This window comes from Thunnus albacares, chromosome 6 (genome assembly GCF_914725855.1).
Source record: "Thunnus albacares chromosome 6, fThuAlb1.1, whole genome shotgun sequence".
Lineage (NCBI taxonomy): Eukaryota > Metazoa > Chordata > Actinopteri > Scombriformes > Scombridae > Thunnus > Thunnus albacares.
In genome coordinates, this window is record NC_058111.1 from 7,794,037 (window position 1) to 7,799,686 (window position 5,650).

Sequence of the window (5,650 nt, forward strand, 5' to 3'; positions counted from 1 at the left end):
AATGTTACATTGAATTCAATGTAAAAATACAAATAATACACATCCTATTACTGAATGTAAAATTAAGGAAACTTTCTGTTTTATTACAGCTTTAAATTCAATGTAAAAAAAAGTTTAAAAAAAAGGTAAAAAGTCTGGCAGCAAAAGTTGCCAAACACTTACTGTCAAATAATGGTAAAAAAAACCCCTCTAGTTATTCTACAAAGAATTAAAAAAAAAATACAGATATTTACTGTAGACATTATCTGCATTTTTACAGTTGTAAAATAAAAACAAACAAAAAATTATAAAATATTGCTAGGATGTTAAATAAATGTATAAATGTGCACAAAATATGAAAAACATTGCAGAAATACCTTAAAATTACCTAATTTAAATAATGGCTTGTTTTATACAGTATTCTTTTGTAAATTCATAGAATTATCCAATTTATCCCTAAGACTGCCCCATCAAAGCTTGAATTTCTGGATGGAAAACACAAAAAAAATATGTAAAATTATATTCAAATTATCCTCCTTTAACACCTATTAATGGTATCTTGAGAGCTTTAGGGTTCAATTTTATGTGATTATCTCATCTATTTACAGTAAATTCCTGGTAAAAATATTGGTTTGATACTGTACAAAAAAATAGGATCATGCGAAAATTGCTTACAAAAACATAATTTTAATAATCATTACCTTATATAAACATTATCTGAAAGTAATTACAAGCAACTATCCAATATATCTACAGACTTCTCCAATTAATGGAATTTACTGTATATAAATAGTATTTGACAGTAATTACAAGCAACTATCCAATATATCTGTCTGACACTCTTCTTCAGAGGGATATTTTTTATATATATGGTGTGTACACTACCATCATTCTTCAGAACCTGCCATAGCTGTGAGTACTATAGCTCCCTCAATTTGTTTTGTGCATTGCATTGTGGGAGAATATTATCCATCAATAGCACACACAAAAATCGATCAAAAGTCAATTTTGTCACTTTTCCATTATGAACACACTAAACATTTAATCCTGCTGTATACTGAATGAGTGATCCAACTGTGGTGAATGATGAATGGACAGAATACACTGAATGAAACTGTGACTCTTTTGTCCACTCTACTGCTGTGTTTTTTAGATATATATTGTATAGTCTGAATATACGTTCATATTTCTATCTCCAGTGGATTGGAAATGTGTTTTACTTCTTTAGGGGAGATGTCAATCAAAGACAGTCTATACAGGCCCACACACTCCTAAGTAGAGGTCTAATCAAGCAAAATAGGCAAAAACATCTCTGTGGGTCTATCATTAGGGGCCTTTAAACTGGGAGAAGCAGAAGAATTTATAATATATTGTTAAGACTTGGCATAGGAGAAACCCTAGCGCAACATGAAAATGACATTCCCTCTCCCCAGCTCCCAAGAAACAGCAGCAACAAAGGATTTTGCAGCCTTTAAATGTTTACTTCATAGTTGTGGTTTCAGGGTGAGTGTACAGCAAAACAACAAACAAAAGGGAACTAAAGCTAATCAACCTAAAATTACCTATTTAAACATAAAGAAACAAAAAAAAACCAATCACTGACATAACTCCTAACTTAACAGAAACAGGAAGAAAGATATTAAACAAAAATGCTATCCACCCCTACAGAGACTGGGCTGTTAAATATATTTGCTAATACTGTACACAGTGGGACAGAGAAGCAGAACAACAACAGCAACAGCAATAACAAAAGAGAGAAGGACATCCCCATGTCAGCGTGGTCCATGGGGTTTCCTGTGGATGAGAAAGCACAAAGAACCCCAGGGAAGAAGTCAAGTTAGTAACATGCATTGATGGTAAATGAATACATACAGATGGAGAGGAGAAGAGAGGAGCTCAGTGCATCAATGGAAGTCCCCCAGCAGTCTAGGCCTTAGCAGCATAACTAAGGGCTGGTCCAAGGCGAGCTTGGTCGGCCCTAACTATAAGCTTTATCAAAAAGGAAAGTTTTAAGCCTACTCTTAAACATAGAGAGGGTGTCTGCCCCCCCGGACAGAATCTGGAAGATGGTTCCACAAGAGAGGAGCCTGATAGCTGAAGGCTCTGCCTCCCATTGTACTTTTGGAGACTGTAGGAACCACCAGTAAGCCTGCATGCTGTGAGCGCAGCGTTCTAGTGGGGTAATAGGGCACTATGTGCTCTCAATAATTACAGAGATCAATAGCATAGAACCAACAGCAAGCACGCCAAAAGTAGTTACAAAAAATGACCTGCAGGTGTTGCACTGTGTTAACCTCCTCATCAATAGGTTTGTACACTCAATGTCTCAAAAAATAAATAGAAATGTGGATATGTTGACAGCTAGACTAAAAACAGGCATCTATAGATAGGCATTTATGCAGTGACTAATCTACACAGACAGTGTGCATCAAATGAAGCGTCAACTATTGTGCAGTAAATCTGTTTGGGACATTTCATCCAGGTAGCATCAGTTAGAATCAAGCTCTCACTGGACAGTAGCCTCCATCAGCTGTGATCATGTGGAGCCACTTTATAACTGGCAAAACACACTCAATGTAATTCTGCAGACTGGTTAGAGATTCATCCTACCTGATAGGAAGGGACCGCTTTACGGCTATTATGGAGATAGGACGAATAATTTCCGCCCACTAATAACTTTGTCATCATACATTTGACATTTGATTATTGTAGTGAGATAGACTCGAAAAAGTCCAAACCTATCCTTGAATCTACTTAAATTTTAAGAATGCTACAGGAGGCAAGTTCATTTCCCATACAATATGTTATGTCAACACTTTATTGATAGATATTGACATTCCTGTGAGTGTGCTGAGAAGTTACATTGCTGGTCTTGAAGAACTCAGAGACTCCTCGCGCTGATACACCGTAAGACTACGAAGGGCTAGAGTGCATCTCATGTGCATGGACATTATGTTCCTAAACTGAAAATGAAAAAGTAATAATTATTACACAAATAATTATACATCACACACAACAAGCACAAAACAGTTTAACAGTTCTACCAATGTCATTTCCAAAAAAGAATATAATTATGATGGTTTTCTTTTTTTTAAACAACCATAGTTGCTCAAGCCAGTGTTTGAGAATTATATATATAAAAATGTTTGCGGTCATGTTTCCAGACTTTACAAACTTGCCAGGGTTGTAAAATATTGACTTGCAGTATTATAAAGTGCTATGCAGTGTTTTGACATCTGAATAGTCTCAAAACACATGGATCTATCCCTCAAACTAGACTTCTTGTATCATATTTCATCATCTCACTGCTACCTGAAGCAACATACCAACACTAATACAGACCATTTTTGGTCTGAGCAGGGTTCAGACAGATATTCAGTCTGGTAATAGCTCAGTACATAAAAAGCACTGAGTCTACATATTATTTAATAATTCAATACAAATGTACTACTCCTGATGCAGAGAAAATCAAATAAATTAAAACAAACCTCTGATTGCTGTACAGAGGGCAATGTCACTCAGTCAATTTGATCCTGCAGGAACAGATTTAACAAAAAATATGAAATAATTCGTGTTACAGTCCTAATTGCTAATTATTTCAGTTAACAAGGACTTACAATGAAATACTTAAGTGACTTTTAAATACAACATGTAAATATTTATCTGACTTACCAATGCAGTAGCTGCTTCCTGGTGAATGAGGTGATTTAGTCCTAGATGTGCACAAAACACATGAATATGAACTTTTGATTAGTGTACAAAATAATAGTCAAGTAAAAACGTCAAAAATGTAATATGGGCAGGGTTTGAAGTAGAGCTACAATATTTAATTGATAAAGTCGATCAATAGAAAATTATGCAGCAATTATATCTTCATTTTATGTAATTGTTTCACAAGAAAAAATGCCAAAAATGTGTTGGTCCCAGCTTCTCAAAAATGCGGATTTGCTGCTTTTCTTTATGTTACATCTCTGTGAATTGAATATCTCAGGGTTTGGGACTGTTGGTCAGACAAAATAAGACATTTGAAGAAGTTCCCTGACAGTTTATAGACAACACAATTAATTGATGAGTCAAGAAATAATCGTTAGACAAGCCCTAGTTTGAAGTTGTGAGCAATATTATTTATTTGGTCTTCAAAACAGATGTGAAACTGAAAATGTTTGCCTACAACAACTAAAAAACTGAAATCCCTCACCAATAAAAAGTTTCAAGTTAAAGGTCAGTATCCACTTCAGATGAGGCAACCGGTTACTGGAGCGGTAGCTCTGGGGGAACCATCGGGTACACGGCTAATAAAATTAAACTTGAGCCTAAGAGGAAAGATATATGACAAAAGTTAACTTAAAATATATGAAAGACTTCTAGCACACAGACATACAGTATGTTCAATAGTAACACAGTTCAGTATTCACTGGTTTGAGTCAAGCTATTTATATCCAAAACCTAAATATTTAGCTTAATTTGTCCTGGTTAAAAAAATGAGTTTTGACTATGTAGCCTGGTGAAAATTAAACCAGCACAGCACACAGAAATATCTCTTTGGCGTCTTTATTCTGAAGAAGAAAATTTGGTGTTCAGCTGAGATAAAAAAATTAAATAAAAGCTTTACAACAAAACACGCAGAGGATTTTCTGCTGTATATGCAGTCCTTTTATATAAACAAAATCAGTACCAGCAGAGGACTCTCCTCTATCTACTGTAACACTTAAACCTATCTAGTCGCTTAAGGTGAGACACCTAGGCTCTTCACTGTATTCTGTACAGTCGTAGTATCAATAACCATGAACTACTGGTGTTAAACCACCCACTACCAAATACTGCAGAAACATGTATGCTAGTACAAAAGAGTAGAAAAATAACTACAAATATGTAGGCTAGTACAAAAGAGTGCAAAAATAACTATAGTGGCTCATCCCTATAACACACAGAGCCCACAAATTCACAATTAACAGTCATACATTCACAGTTCTTGAAATTCTACAATGAATGTGTAAACTAAAATACATACTGACATACTACAAACAAGAGTGATGGTGGGACACTAATTACATTGGGTTTCCCACACAACTACGCTCTATTCACTGTCTGCATGTCTGTCAACATCCAACAATGACAGAAACATCAGTGTACAACATCTTACAATTTGTAGGTATCCATTACCCTTAAATCATTTGATATTTCGTATCAACAGTCACATTTTACATGATATTTACCTTCAGAAACAGTCCATCATAACCGGAAAAAATTGCATGCTCACATCACAGTAAACAATATGGCTTTTTTCTTCTGGTTCTCTCTCTAAACCGTTTCCCAACATCCTTTGCCCTCACAGGGGGTTTTCCAAATTTAGACAGTGCCATCTGTTGGTGTAAATAGCTACAGTCAAGTTTTCCCACCCGGCTACATTCTTCCCTGCTATGAAGGCAACGTCCTCGGTAACTTAATTCACACACTTAACTTCATTTACTGCTTCTCTAAAGCACACAGCACCCATATTGGTCAACAACTGAAACAGTGCATCAGGACTTAATGTAACAGAATTACGTGGGTTTGAATGCACCTCAGCATTTGCTCTCTGGCTCCGACAAGGTGCTGGAGTGGGTGCAGCAGATCAGGCAGTCGGCTCTGGTCCAGACACATATGCAGTGACAGACAGTACAGTGACAAT

At 35.8% G+C, this 5,650-nt stretch overlaps 1 long non-coding RNA gene across 1 annotated transcript; it reads right to left on the minus strand.

Annotated features, from left to right (window-relative positions):
- Window positions 1-1,454: 1,454 nt before the first annotated feature.
- LOC122984579 lies at window positions 1,455-4,285 on the minus strand. Its single transcript, XR_006403922.1, has 5 exons — window positions 4,178-4,285; window positions 3,652-3,692; window positions 3,468-3,512; window positions 2,842-2,942; window positions 1,455-1,773 (listed from the first exon to the last, which is right to left on the minus strand). It is a non-coding gene; the product is annotated as an uncharacterized LOC122984579 (long non-coding RNA).
- Between the last annotated feature and the right edge of the window lie 1,365 nt (window positions 4,286-5,650).